At 38.4% G+C, this 16445-nt stretch overlaps 1 long non-coding RNA gene across 2 annotated transcripts in view; it reads right to left on the reverse strand.

Annotated features, from left to right (window-relative positions):
* LOC311435597 overlaps positions 1-2756 on the reverse strand; it is a 62602-nt gene extending 59846 nt beyond the window's left edge. For both annotated transcript variants that reach the window (XR_014692254.1, XR_014692255.1), the window contains exon 1: positions 2648-2756. This is a non-coding gene — a long non-coding RNA (uncharacterized lncRNA). The remainder of the gene's footprint in view (positions 1-2647) is intronic.
* Positions 2757-16445: the final 13689 nt, after the last annotated feature.

The raw sequence follows: 16445 nt of genomic DNA on the forward strand, positions 1-16445 counted from the left end.
GAGCGGCTGAGGTCCCTTGGTTTGCTCAGCCCAGAGCAGAGCAGGCTGAGGGGAGGCCTCATGGCGGCCTGCAGCTCCCTCATGAGGGGAGCGGAGGGGCAGGCGCTAAGCTCTGCTCTCTGGGGTCGGGGACAATGACAGTACCTGAGGCAACAGCAAGAATTTGCATCAGGCTGGATGTTAGGAAAAGGTTCTTCACCAAAATAAGTGGTCGGGCACTGGGCCAGGCTCCCCAGGGCAGCAGTCACAGGAGTCCGCAGTCCCCAGGGCTGGACTCGAGGATCCTTGAGGGCCCCTTCCAGCTCAGGATATTCTGGGACTCATGGGACTGCACTGTTACCCCAGTGCCTGCAAAACTAAGTCTCAGTGCAAAGTTCACAGAGTGATGATTCTATATTCCTTTTCCCAACTTGAAATCTACATTAAAAGGGGTATTCAAAGATAAGAGGGCTGTACTTAGCAACATACAAGTCAAGAAATTTTTCAGAATTTCTTTTGAGTACTTCCCATGTAGTGTTCCCCACTCTCTGGGCACCAAACACAGAAGTTAAGTAATATGAAGGAATATTTCATGCTAAAATATAAGTCCACAGAGTGAATCTGAAACCTTTATAAAACAATTTTGAAGGGTGAGTTCCTGAATTCACTCTACTGATATATTAATGCTTTAAAGAATCCATCTCAAACTCATGAAATTCTAATCCTTTCATACCTGGAATAAGTTTTAAGAATTACTAGTGTATAATTCAGTAATTTAGCCAATGTATTCATCAGCTAGAAAAGGAGACCATGTTAAAAATTAAGCATGAGGAATCATTTTAATAAATAATCTGTGGCCCCATGAAGTCGTATGTTTCTGCATTTCTGCAGTTCCAAACTAGAACCAGGAGCAGATGCATGGGATGTGAGTTAGGAATACAGTCTTATAGCAAAACTAGTCAGATACACAAATAAAACAGGTGAGTTCTGTAAGCAACAGAACATAGTCAATGCATTTATTTACCAAAAACTTGAAAAGCACTTGAGAAGGAAATAAGCTAACAAATTAGAAAGAAAAAAAAAAAAAAAAAAAAAAAAAAAAAAAAAAAAGCTAATAAATGTCTGTGGGGATGCTCTACCTTATGACATCTGACTGTTGTCTTTAAGAGCTAAAATGCAATTGTGTAAATCCAACACCTAATACTTGAATGCAATTGCTGTCAGGAGCAAAGGGTTTCAGAAGCTAGCCCGCAGTTGAGAAATATCCCTATCAATCTACAGGACACTTATATTACTTTTTCATATATTGGGGTGGTAATGCAAGACTGTAGTATTATGAGTATGTTTTTAAATCTCACTGAGACATCCATCTCACAAACCTTAAAGTCTTGTGCCATTCCTTTGACAAAGAGTTATACTTAAAATGGCCTTAAAATGAACTTGCACTTCCCTTTCAATTGTTGGAGCAATTTGCAAAAAAAAAAAAACATTAGTGTAAAAAACAAACAAGTCACCCTACTTTACAACCACACAACTTCAATCCCCTCCCCAATAACCCCCAGTGTTCAGTGGCATGTACAATTATGAGTAAGATCAGACAAGCCCAGTAGAGGATTCATAAAACAATCGTTGCTAACAGCAAACAACCTGCCTTGTGTATCAGCAGGAAGCCATTCAATAAAAGCAGATGTATCAACAACATAAACACGGCTGTTTGACAAAATAAGATTTTTTTTTCCTCATTTCTGACCTGTTAGCTCTACCTGCCAAAAGCATAAGGCTTTATAAGGCATCAAAAGAACTAATGGAGCCTACTGATTATTAAGAGAGTCACAAACGGACAGGGCAGGTGGAAGCTTCCAGGTCATGGACACACAAAAAACTGCAAGTGGAAAAACTCAAGAAACAAGATACTCTGTTCTCAAAACTGAGTTGAAGCTTTAAGTGACTAGCACAGCATCACAGCTACACATTAAAGACTCTTTAATATAATTGTTTCTGTATTAATGAGATCCAGCCCAATTTCAGCAAAAGAGTGGTGTGGTGTTTTTTTTGTTTTGTTTTTGTTTTTTTCTTTGCCTTAATGCAACTTTGATTCAAAGCAACTGAAAAAAACACTGTGGTTTCTAGAGCTATTTAGTCTAACCAAATGTGGGCAGATCCTGCCGATAAAGGAATGATTTAACTGAAATGAATTTCTATAATCAAAAATAAACTAGGCTGGGGAGCTCCAGACAAGTCTGAATGAAAGAAAACTTTAAAAACATTAATTATTTGTTGCAGCACAGTTTAATATTAATGTATCCTCTTTAAACTCCTTCCAGTCAATCACTTTAAAAATAATAAAACATGGGACTAGAAGGGAAATAAAATAAAAATGTCTGGCTAGCTTCCCCTCTCCATTTTATTCAAACGCTGGAAAGACCCAACTAATTCACACAGATCTAAGAGCACAGAATCTGGCCTTCAGAAACACATAGCAAAGCCCAGGTTTAGAGCAGACCCGAGCCCCTGCTAACGGAGAATCCTCTTGTGCCATCCTGCTTCAAGAAGTCTTAGGGAGAGTTTCCTAATTCATTCCCAAAGTATAAAGAGAGACAGACACCTTTCCACCACCCAAAGGAGTCACAGAGGAACTAAAGAAAAGCAAAAGTAAAAGCCAACAAACCTCTCCTGGCACGCACATGAAGCCTCTCCTCACAGCTCAGCCTCCCACACTGCACCACTCGCTGCACTGGTTGCAGCTGAAAGTCATGAATGGATATGGGGAACAGCTGTCTCCCCTTGCCAGCTGAAACCCACCCGTTCTCACCTGTAAGCTGCCCCACAGGGCCTTAGCTGTTGTTCCCCAAACACTGGGGACACTATTTGGATGTTCAGACTAGGATATTTTCTCCATTTCCCTGATGGTTTGATCTTCCTAACCCAAAGCTGGAAGTCTGGGATTTAGCCATTCCCAACAGTAGCAGAAGAATGAACGTAAAGGTTAAGCAGGTCATTACAAGGGTATCTCTGGTATTACCTACTAGGAGTTGTCACACCACTCCTACTCTCCAGAAACCACAGTTTCTCAGAGCTATTTGGTTGTAATCTGGTCAGCCTACTTCAGCTTGCTGGTTACATCACACTTGCAGGAGAAAATATCTTCAAAGCATTCCTTACCCTGTGAGCTATTTGGCAAAAGGAGAATGATGAAAACTCTTCCTCCCCTGGCTAGACTGAGAAAACCCTCTGTTTCCTTTGCTCTTTAGATGTTCTGACTAAAAAACATACTATTTTTGAATTGATCCAAATGCCTCTTCTGTTACCTGCAAAATCAGGGTAAAATGTGAAGTTTATGAACACATTTACAATGCATTGTCAAATACATTTTTTAATATGTATGCCAAGACAATGTTTTTAAACACACATATTACACAGGTCGCCCTATGCTTTCCTAGTTTTTATTTGCTGGATAATGTGTCCCAGCAATGTTTCCAGTAACTGTCAATACCCCAGAAATCATTCCATGGATGCAACAGCCAGCTTGATCTTCCGCTGTCAAGTCATAGGAAAAAAGGCAGCCGGGCCATGAACTTTTACTACCCCAGCCATCTCTCGCTTTCTGCAAAATTATATTTTCTTTGTATTCCTGAAAGGCATGTGTAGACAGCAGGTACCGCAAGCCATCCTTTTTCTTTATCCAAAAAACCACTTCAGTACTAGTCTTCCATTTGGTTTTGGCCACTGGGACAAACTTGCATTTTTTTCTACAAATCATACAGCAGTGTGTCTTCAAATAGCCAGGGCTTCAGCCCTGGGCTGAAGGCTATAGTACAACATCGGGGTTTTTATTGCACTTTGCCTCCACCTACTGCCTTCAGCGGGATTGTCTTCACGTAAGCTACTGCCTACCTTTTCATTTGCTTGCCTTGGAAAATCAGGCTGGAAAACCTCTCTGATGTATGTCCCTGACTACCTGTCATTCTAGTAATATCTCTAGGACTCATGTTCTAGAATAAAGGAAAAGATTGTGCAACAATTGTGCAAAAATACAAAGCAATGGCACAAGAAAGCAAAAAATTAAAAATAAAGATGCTTGAAAGGTTCATGTTTTCTTTCCTGCACAGTAATAATCCTCAGATTAGACCACTGAAAAATTACCTGTGGCATAGTGCAAAAGCTATTCCCTTTTTTTCAAAGACTAAAGTTTCCTGCTTCAGCTGGCACATTCAGTTTTCTATGGCCATGAACATCTCCTTATCACAAAGGCTCTCATGGCATAAGAATGTCATTTGTTGAGTCTCAATCAAAATCTAGGATGATTTTGCCATCTGGATCATACTGGAATTGTCATTTCCTTCATTTGAAACATTGCAACAGTAAAAGAGGGTGCGTTCTTCCTCAAATGCCATTTCTGGAAAATTTTTCCCATTTTCTCTCCAATACACAGGCACTCCAGAAGTACTTTCATGTTAAGCACTCAGGACAAGTTAGGTTCTTATAGAGATAAAACCAGTCACTAAGAAAGGAATCACTATCTTCCTTTTATGTCTGCAGTGCAGTTATCTGTCATCCTTAATGTTTTTTCCAAACCATTTTTTGTGCAGATTTCATTATTAATTACAAGCCTCCTCCTTGCTCAGTTTCCTGGGACACAAAGTCATTTAACTACAGAGGACTATTACTTACATCGAAGACCACATAGATGCATAAAATTGGAGCTGATCTGAACTGGCTTTGCACTTTCCATCTTTTCATCATTTTCCCTGAAACAGACAGAAGCGTGTTTTGTATTAGCAGGAGGAGCTCCTGCACTAGTCTGAGGAGGAAAAATAAGTAGCCTTTATGTAAAGCTATGCGGTCTCAAGACAGACCTTTAGCAGTGCATTTTGCAAGGTGATTTATCCATTTAGAATTTGATGTTGCCGCCAACTGTAAATGTTTTGCCTGAAATCTTCATTGTGATGATTACTATGAAAAGACTTCATTCAGGGATTTAGTATTCTTGATTAATTTAATCTAAATGTTTCGATTACTTATTTTACACTGTTTGCAAATATCATAGAAAATATAAAACTTCCTCGTGTAAAGATATGTAAACTTTTCCAGTCCATGGAATCAGTCCATTAAACACACAGGAACATAATCATTTTTGCCTCAAAGTTTAGAACTCATATAGTAAGGAAGCTGTTGTTCTTTCTGTCCTATAATATGCACAGGTACATTTATATCAGATGCAACAAAATAAATATATATACCTCCCTTTGTGTCTCGTTTATCATGTATGTTAGTCAGAATCGAGACAGTCACCATAACCCTAAAATCTAGTAAATACTTTGAACAAGATAAACTTAGTTCCTGGTCTACCTGCCTGATTCTTCAGATCAGTTTTTCTTTCTTCTTGTACAATTACTCTGTCATTTTCAACAATATTTTTCCTTTTCTACTCTACAGGAGATCCTAACAACAACAAAAATTGACTATGGATTTCTTGTTTCCCTTTTGTAATATAGCCATCCACAAAACTACTCCAAAATTTGTTAATTGTGCCATCATTTTATTATTTTTTTCTTGTAAAACCGAGCAATGTTGCTGGTCCTGGAGTAAAAGCACGCATGAATTTGCTAGTTTTTGGAACACCAAGGAGGGAAAGGTACAGACTTAACTCTGCTCCCCTGAAAGCACAGGTATAAATCACTCATATTTTTCTCCTTATCAAAGAAAAGGGAGGAAACTCCTTGGCATTCTATCCACATTATAAAACTAGATGATCTTTAAGGTCAGGATGAAGGAACTGAGACAAGAGAATAAGCATCCATTCTGCATGAAAACAATGCATCTAATCATTTCAATAACTAATTCGTTGTTTTACATAAATGGAAATATCTTAAATCTTCTTTTACTTTTTTTTTTTTTTTCCTATAACCATTGTGCCATTGAGCTCAACAGAATTACTCTTGGCTTACCTCTTGTTCACTGTCAGAACCAAGACTCCTGTTGAAAGACCCCCCACCTTTGCAGAGTCTGGATTCAGGCCTGAATTGCAAAATTCTTATATTCATCTTTTTGAGTTGTGAGTTTTCACTTCTGAAAAACTGGTGAGATCTCTTTAGTGCCTTTCATGTCCAAAGTGACACAAGAACCAGTCTATCACAGAATAATCACTGACATCATTTCATTGGCGCTAATCACTGAGATTTACTACCTATTTCCTAAGTAGAAGGAAGACAAATACTTCTTAACTTGGATATGGAATTGGGCAGTTTCTAAAATATCATGTATTTATGATGCACATGCAGCTTTCAAATATGATCTAGGATGAGGGACTTGTACACATCAATTTCCTCATTGTAAAACAGAAACAAAACCTATTCTGCCTAGATTGTCAAAGTAGTGAATGCACAGTGTGTCTGCCTTACATATCAACAAGTAGCCTAACATCTACTTGGGTTCCTAACACTATGAGAACCTCAAACATTGCTCTTCCCTGGCTTAAGTTAATCTCCTGCTCAGTCTGAAATGCTTTCTACAAAGTGAGCTTCAAAAAGGGTTCTGGGTGAAGCATATCTCCTGTGATAAACCAGAGAAATGACAAGATAATCTAAATTACCTTCTGATTTGGGACTATCTGAAATCCAATTCCAGTATGAATCTGGAAGGCTATACAGAGTGCTTTCTTCTTATCTTCCTCTTTTCAGGTTCCTGCCAAATTGCGATTCTATCTTCATTCAGATCATAACATATACCCAGAATCTCAGATCCAGAAAAATAGCTTGAGTTGGTGTCACAGTGGGTAGTAAGAAAGGGTCATGACCACAAATTATTTAGAAGCAAGAATGTAGTAATCTGTGAATGAAGCCTATCAGCACTTGCCCTGAATACATCCATGTTTTAGGTCAACTTCTTTTGAAATAATGTACATAATATTATGCAATTAAAATGGTAGCTGTCTTGATAAAATATTGCTAACTTAAAAGAACCCTAACAGACTTGCTTTTTGCCATTTGACAATGGAACAAATTCTGTGGAATTGATTTCTTAGATAGGACGGATGCTTTCCATTTCCTAAAAAACTCTGGTGCCTTAATAGTTTAAGTGTTATTCATTCCCTTGTGGATTGGGCTGACAACGGAACCTAGTAATGTGAGATTGATTAAGATTCTCAAAATATCCCGGGTTTTGCTCTGTTTGAACTCTTAATTGTGAATTCATTTGGGAAGAACAGTATTCATGATCTGCCTGTAGGTTTTGCTATGGAAAGTCCTTTTAATAAGGAACAACATCTGAGCTCTTGAAATACACAGAACTTTTTTTTTTTTGCAATCCCTAGAGAATAGAAAGCCTTGAATGCTTACCAAAGAGGGTAATTCATGTCTATTCCATCTCCTAAAAACACTTCCTCCTTCAGATTTACAGTTACTAAGAACACAGAGCAATTTTGATCAAAAGAAGCAGCAGCAGCAGCTGTAAGGGAGAAGTGCTCACTTCTGATTGCTTCATCTGGAATGGAAGGGGGTAATGGCATAACTTTATTACACCAGATGCAGTGAAGGCCTTTATTTCATTTAATCTGGAGAACAGAGGAATTTGTCACATACAGAAGATGAAAATAATCTCGTTCTTCTTGACACCACCCAGGCATGATGGTTATTGGCTGGTTCCACAGAAGAAGTTGGAGTTTATGGTGACTACTTACTTACTTTCTCCTGCATGACTGTCCTAAGAGGGCTGGTATTTTGCTATACTCCAGAGACATCTTCTGTTGAAAAGTTATTTTTGTTTGGTATTTGCTGGAAAGCACTTGTTTTGGGAATGTGTGCTTCTGGGATTTGTGGTAGGCTCAAAGTTTCAACTGTACATCATAGCATACAATTTGTTTGGCACAGCGTTTATATTTAAGTTGCAATTTATTAACACTTACTCTAAGACTCTTCTCTACACCAAAGCCATTTTTGATTAGCAATATATGCTGATAACAAACGATGGCCACAGATAGGACTTTTTGCTTCATTTCCCTTCCAGGGTAGTACAAAGGATTATTCAGCTCAGCAAATGTATCAGTGATTCATCAATGTAGTATGTCACTTTGTTTGTTTGTTTGTTTGAAGACAGTTTTGGGGGTTGTTTGTTCTGTAACTGTATTTACATCATTAATTCAATATTATGGCTCTGGCTGAGGTCCTTACTGAGCAGGAGCTACCTTCAAAGTTAATAGATATGTTTTATCCACCATCTATTCTTTTGACAAATAGATTTAAAATGCTACTGTTTCTGACACCTCAGTATGGTAAAACCTCTTGGCACAAGGGGTAATATCTACACAGAATGGAGAGCAGGGGGGAGTTGAGCCCAGCATTTCTAGGCCATACCAAGTCATTAAGTGCATTTTCTTCCCACTTCCCTTAGTTTCCATGGCCAAAGAGGTGGCGCCCAGTTACAGGGGCTCTGTAAGTGCAGAACAGCAACAGAAGAGACCTTTGACGGTCCCATAACAATTTAACACCAGTTGAAACCCCGTCCTGCCAGTACTTTTGTCACTAGCTCTGCTTGCACATGTTTTGTAGTGTTTTGGATTTTTGGGGATCCAGAAAGACAGATCTTACTTCCTTATCATGATTTTAAATGTCTATTTTCACTTTCCTAAAGCTTTTCAAGCCTTTCCATTCACATTTTCTCCTTTCTGCTTGTGGCTATATTGAAAAACAACAGAACATCTTTATAATAAATATGGGAAGGATTATCAAGCACTGGAAGGCAGTGACCACTACTTCAGAGAACAAAAACGTATAAAAAGATGCTTCTGTAATATGCACAGGTACAGTGTCCTGTACCTGAGGAATTGCATCTCCTTCCTCCATTAACTGCACAGGGAGCCAAAGCTCATCATGCCTGCATTATTAATGCTCCAAACTGTACATTACAGTCCTAAATATTAGAGTTGTCTGACTGTTTTAGCCACTAGAGTAGACAACCAGTGTAAGTGTAAAATCTCTGTTAGATAGGAACAATTAAACTCATGCTTTTGCAGGATTAAACTGGAAAGTTAGCAGCATGAAAATCTGTTGTGCTTGGCACAGGTGGACTGAAACACCTTTCCTGCATAAGATAAAAAGCATCAAAAATGTGACTGTAAAGTAAAAGTTTTGGCTTTTGTGTAAAAAAAAGCATCACTGTTTCTGCTCATCTGTGAACCGGTTATTTCCTTACGCTGATTTCATTCAGGTTAATATACATTTTTGCTATATTTAAATGCATTTGCTGTTTATACAGTTCCCAATTCCGGGAAGTACTTCCTACAGAGAATATGATGTTACAACCAGCAATCACATCGTTTCCTGGATCATGACATTCCAAGGAGTGGAAAAGTGCATTATTTGTCCTTATGCCCAAGTTAATTTAATTGATTCCAAAAATTCCCTTCTTGCTTCTCACCCCGTATCCTGTTTTGTGGGCTGTCACTCTGATTTTAAGCAGCCGGTATCAGAGGACACTGATGCTACCCGAGCATCTTCCACGGTTTGTACAGAACCCGTGGTGTTAAACCACAAGAATCGCTGAATAAATGGTGCATTTCAGGGGCTCAAGCGCCACCTGCTGTGGATGAGGGCGATACACACTGTGGAAACAATCCAAAATACAGCTGTCCTTCTGAATACACGAATACCTATCTATCTATATGATCATAGGGTTGAAAAAAATGACCTGCAGGCCTGTCCAGCTTCAACTATTTTATCATTCGATAGACAGACTGTCAAAATAAAGGGGGAAAAATTGCAATTCTTTGCATACCTAAGTGTCAGGGCTGTAAAGCCAGCTTCAGATTTGAAACTTGAGCCTTGAACTTGAGTTCCTTCCCCTACACTACTGTGGCTTGGGGTTTATTCCATCCTGAGGACGCATTTAGTTTCCACTTTCGTTCCTGATGAAGAACCTAAATGAACTTAGTTAAGCAGACCCATCACAGAATCAGAAAAATCGATGCATGCCCATGTGTCTCAATATAAAAAGGGAGAGTTACACAGAGTTTTTTGAAGCAGAGAAGGGACAGGCAAACGGTAAGTCCAAGCAAGTGATGAGAAGAGCAGTCCTTGCCTAGGAAAGTTTCTGGAAGAGGCTGTCCCAGTGCTGTGAAGTACATGTGCCCATTTCTCTAATTAGCCATATCACCAGTGGAAGAAAAGAAGTGGAACCGATTGACATTAGAGAGAGAACAATAGAGTGGGATGGGATTTCTACTGATCCTACAAGCAGCAGAAAGTAGCTGATGATAAATTGTTTTAAGCAACCAGAAAAACATGGAACAGACAACTGTGGACTTGTTCTGAATGTGCCAACTGACACGCTCATAAATCTTGAATCTATGGACAAACACTGACTCATTACCACTTCCCTGTAGGCAAGAGCAATAGAGTAACACATGACAATAATATACAATTAATTCCTGCTCAGAGAGCCAGTATTCCAGCCACTCACCTCTCATTTTCACCTCAGATCCTCTTCTGAGGGTAGAGCAATCATACGCACATTTCTTCAGTCCCCTGCCCATGGATAAAATTCTTTCTGTGAAAACATAAAAATGAAAATAAGTAACAGAAAACCTGTCCAGCACATTTGTCTTCTATCCTCTACATGCAGAAGCTGCTTTCACAGCCACTTTGGAAAGAGTTGTTTGTCCTTCCCTTTCGGCCATGCAGAAAATACCTATTTGGCTGACTAACCTTTCCTCAAGCCCAAAAAGAAGCATTAACAATTCTCCGAGGGTCAGCAACGGTGGCTAGCTAATGATAGCAGACCAGAGGAACGAGCTGTCCTACCTGCTGGTGAGCTCATCCAGCAAAGCACTCATGGTTACAGCAGATGTTGAAGCTTTCCAGACACGTTTGTTCTCCCCTCCCAGCAGCAAGCTCGCACAGCACGGAGGTCTGGAGAACAACGTGGCACGGATACGTGCAGAGTGCGCAGGACACAAGAAAGGATGGCCACAGGCCCGCTACCGTGCTACTCACCAGCCTGCTCCGACGAGCCTTCTGGGCACTGAGCTGATGTGCATGGCTGCACATCGAGGAAGCAAACAAACAAACAAACAATAAATAAATAAATAAATGCAATCTTTGCTCAAGGTGCACACCTATTTTTGATTCATTTAATCAGGGGATGTGAATTTTTATTACTATTTTAAGAACCGATGTTGTTTTATCTTTCTGAAAACGTTTTATACACTTTCAAAGTGAGCTTTTGGTACTGATGAGCCTGGTTTATGCTATCTTATGCAACTCTTCTGCTAGAACTCTTATGGTATCTCATGCTAGCACTCATATAAGACTTACAAAATAGGAACATGGGGGAAAGCATCTAAAAACATAGACCCTGGGTTACAGTCACAGGAAAACAGCGTTCACAACTTCTTAACTACATTTGTTCAAGTGCTTTATTAGTTTCAAGAGGCTTTGCATCATCTTTATAATTCACTTTCCACAGATTCCCTAGCAAGAAGTTTAATGGGAGACAACCACTGAAACAAGGGTTTTTAAGAAAGGCCTACAGAAAGTGTGCCTAATATATTTTAAAGTGGCAGTCCCATATGTCCATGCTGAGAAATTGATTCCAAGATTTGTTCTGAATCCCCCTGAAGTCTGTGGAGATCATTATGGAGGGTCCAAAGTAAAGCTATAGGGGTATTGTAGGTGATTCATACTGGTCTTAATTTGTACAGCAGTAACACTGCAATGTCTCATTTGTGATCCATGGACTTCTTAAGTAAGGAAGGGATCAAACACAAAGAACAACAAAAAAGAAATGTGTCCTTCCATTAGTGATAGATAATCTTCATTGGAAGTATATTTTGATACTCACTACACATTGCTTCCAAACAAGCTACAAGCCAAACTACTCTGCAGGCACTGTTTGGTGAACAAACAAATACATTCGAGAAGACTGCAAGCAAAAAGGCAGAGCACACACCAGATAATTTCTTCCTCATGCTTTGTTCATCCATCTCTCCTTGGCAGGTACTTCAGGGGGGCAAGTTGCCACAGGTGGTGTTGATTTATGTGATTAATAAATGTCCCTTCATTCACTAAGCAACCAGTGAAATAGTCTACACATAATAAAATTATTTTATGCATTATAATAAATTAAATGGAGTGTTTTAATGCCTCAAACAATAATGGATTTTTAGTAATCATGTTCCCATCACATAATTTAAATACAACTAGGTCCACCTTTAACTAATTTCTAAAATAAAATGAGATATAGAATTATAAGGTGCTACAGCTGGTAAGAAAAAACAAATAGATTTGATCCTCCCATACTAGGCTAGTACCTTCAGGGTGTTGAGCATAACACAGGGCATATTATGTATCAGATAAACGTGATACAGAAGTCAAGCCATAAATACAGTGCAATAGGATGTTTTAGCATCAAAAGTACTTCTAGTTTTTTTTGTCAACCACACCAAACCTCAGCAGAGTCACCTCACAATCTCTTTCATGTTAAAGTGTCCTTCCAAAAAAAATAAGGTGGGATACCACAGAATAGAGACTTTAAAAAAAATAATAATTTCATTCAAAGAAAAACATTTTAAAGGAGGTAGATTTGCTACATGTTTTACGCATACCATGCAAAAAGTGGTTTCTACAACATATGGAAAGTATCTGAATCAGTAAGACAATGATCTTCATAAATCACTCCTGGTTCCAACATTAAATTATGTCTTGTTCCCTCTCTCATGGGATATTCACTGTATCTCATACAAACTCGTGGTTGTATGTGCACAGTATTCATACCTTTATAGAGAATTATGTCATATCAACACATCGAGGGTATGTAAAATGAAGAGTAAACACATTTTTATGAGATTCTGACCAGATGGACCCACATACTCCACTCTTTATCACTTCCCTTTGGCTTAAGGGAATATTCTTTTTGTTGTATATGATTTATTAAATGGACTAACCAAAACTCTGGGGAATTCTTCTTCAGACTTTATTTATGCAGCAGTGCACTGTGGGTGGCAATGGCCAACACAGTGCCACACAAGAGAATAATGTGGGACAGAGATCCCATTTCCCTCACCTTAGGTACATGAAGGCTTTAGGTTTGTTCAAGCTAAAATACATCTGCCTATGAACACAATGAGGATTTATGAGATCTTGATCAAAAGGATGTTACAATTCAGTTAAGACAGCTGCTTGTGGCTAGTCTTACCTTTCCTTCTTGTCACAGGTATGTTAATTAGACAAACAGTCAGCCTTTTGTTTTGTCTTCAAGATCTACAGCCAGGAATATTCTTCTCCTAAAAACAATGTAGAAAGAACATATGTAACTGTACATTTACCTTCTGCTTTCAGTAAACATCTACCTGTTGATCCTGTTCGTATGGTTTCAAATGAGCACCTCATGTTAACAGAGGTTCTTTATACCTCATGTTAACAGAGGTTCTTCATAACTATATCTTCACAGAGATAGTTTTGATTAGCTTTTCAATATATTCTGTTTCTTCTCTACATTTTTTGTCCATAAAGATCTTCAGAGAAAACTTACCTTCATAAGCCATCTTAGTCTATGATTTAGCATGCAATACTTAGAAAAGAAATGTCCCCAAATTCAAATTTTAGTTCTGTCCCTACTGACAATTATCTGCACCTCAACACTCTCATTTAACAGCTGCTAACGACTACTTCGTAAGGTGTGTATGCAAAATCCTACCTGACCATTGCCTTTTCAAAGACAAATGCAAGAATACACATCGTGCTTCATGGACATTATTGATATCGTAACTGATGTATTTCCTTTTTTTTTTTCCTTCAGTGAACTTTTACTGAAAAGAAGATAGAATAAAAGCAGAATTTCACAGTGTGGACTCTGAACATACGTAGACCTGAAAAGTATATAATGTCATTGTATATATGTCAAAAGTATATAATGTCATCTATGTTATTGACCATACAATAAAAATATAATCCCTTAAAAAGATGCTTGAACTACTACTACTTCAGTTATTTGTGAACTAACTGAACTCATTCTGCAATGTGCTGACAAAAGATAAACACAAAAATGCTAAAACTCCTCTTGAATGAGGATCATGCTTCAGCAGAAATTACATATCCATCTGTATCGTTTAGTTGTATGTGGTAAAGCAAACATTCTTTCTACAGATTGCTAACATGGGATTTATGAATTAATAATGTCATTGATTTGCTTAAACATTTAAATCTGTGTGGTTTGGAATTGTCTTTGGCTCTAGCAACCAGATTGTTTAAAGCGACTAAAGTGCAGTGAGTCGCAGTTATAAATAATGGCAGGGTGAAACACTAAACAAAAATTTCCTAAGTTTTCAACCAAATAGGAACAACCAAAATCAACAACTGGTCTGCTCTTTTTTTTTTTTTTTTTTTTTTGATCTAATAGATAAATAGATGGTGACTACATTTTCACTAAAATGATAATTCTTTATGCTAGTGACTTGGTTTTGAATTGAGCTTCAATCTGAAATTGTTACCTAGTTGTTAGAACTTAAAGAGGAGGCAATGAGATGTCAGTCTGCACTCCAGAGATGATTCTGAGACCAGAAATCTTCATAAAAGAGCATTTGTCCTCCCTCTGAAATGATATTCACAAACCACGTTAAGAATATCAAATCCTAGATGAAAAGAAAAGTATGATGCACAGCTTTAAATCCAGATGGAGTTTGGATGTACAGTATATAGGTAAAGCACGGCCACATTGCAATAAAGACGAATGAATAAACCACAGCTATGTAGGGCAGGTAGATGCGAAGAGAAACAAAATATCACCAGTGCTATTTCTCAATGGAGATAAGACACTTCTTTTAAAAGGAACTTCATCTGTCAAACTTTACTGGCAGAAAGCAATTCATCTTCTCCTGCGCCAGAGTGGCAGAACCGTTCTCCTGTTTTCAGAAATACAGATAACTCCTTTGGCATCGTTAACAGCTTATACCATAGAGAATAAAGCAATGAAAAATTCTGCCCCTTTAATTTAACACAGACGAGCTTTTGTATATGTAACATCCCTCAGTTAAATATATAATCTGATTAAGAAGCAGAAATGTAGCTGTTGGTTTTACATTTCCAACGGGTGTGTGTGTGCATACATACATATATGTATACATCATACTCTTTTTTTAAATGCGTGTTAAGTTAGGGGAACTAGAAAATTCTTATCTGAGATTCATCATAACTAAATAAAGCAGTTCTGGCTTTCTGATGTCTGTTTTCCCTCACTGGGACTTGCCACATGAGTGTTGCCAAATTTATCACTTATTCTTGGAATGTCTCATTTGCATCACTTACTGCTCACACATGTGCCAGAACAACGAGATCGGGACTATCCCCACCAGCCTCTGCACTGCAGTCACCAGGTTTCCTGAGCATCTGACTTCCTTCCCTAAAGTGGAGGGGCCAGAAAAATCCCTGAATATAACAACTAGTGAAATCCCTTTCCCTCACGCTGTAATGAGGTTATACTAACTACTCCTTAGTCGAGGTAAGAGTTTCTTTAAACCATAATCCCAATACTGAATTCCTGTAACAGAGGGAAAGAAAAGCGCCTTTCCATTTAAAATATCTGCTGTCTAGACCATACACAGAGGAAGATATTTATCGTGGAACAATCAGACAAACCATTTTGTAGTTATGAGACACTGAAAAATACTAAGTTTTGGAGTTTGGACATTTTGTCTTTTTGTTTTTCCCCATTTAGAAGTTGCACTGCTTTCCTTACTCCTCTTTTTGCCCCCTCTCTCCTACTCAAAGAATTCCAGAGATTAAAAACTTCCTTTGCAAACCAGCCCTCAATGAACACAGAGGTCTATTTTCAAAAAAAGTCATAAAAAAAATAATCAATGGGGATGTGTGACATGACTGGCACAGGGGTCAAGAGCTTCCCTGACATGTTTGACAAATATTAAAGACTTTGCCATGCCTTAAGTGAATTTTTATGATTTGTATTTTACCTGCCTACATTTAACCTTCAAGAATCTGTACAGCTGCTGGTTAACTCCTGCGCACGTAAATCATGGTAGCTATTTGTGTACTCAGCATCTTTGAAAAAATATTTCTGCCTATATACCAGGGGCCTAACTTCAGGCATGCGATCTGTTAACTTTTCATTCTGGAAGTAAATTAGAACATATAAGCAGCCACTCAACTTGTGAACACACCACGTGTTTCTTTAACTATACACACCCAGAAGTGATGCTGCTGCCCTACAGACCTGTTTGCTTCTTCTGGGCTCTCCAGTGCTATGCAATTTTTAGCACTAAGGGGACAAATGACAAGTTTCTGACAATCATCAGTCATCATTTTTCCTCTGATTACAACAATCCAAAACTATCAGAAGAGAAAGGTGTAAACTTAAAATGCCTTCACAGTCCCTTGCCTCTCTTAAAATAAAAGTGCTACATAAAATATCACATTGTACATTCCAAAAATAACCTCCTTGCCCTTCTATTTCTGCCCTGC

This window comes from Aythya ferina, assembly GCF_964211825.1.
Source record: "Aythya ferina genome assembly, chromosome: 4".
Taxonomy (NCBI): Eukaryota; Metazoa; Chordata; class Aves; order Anseriformes; family Anatidae; genus Aythya; species Aythya ferina.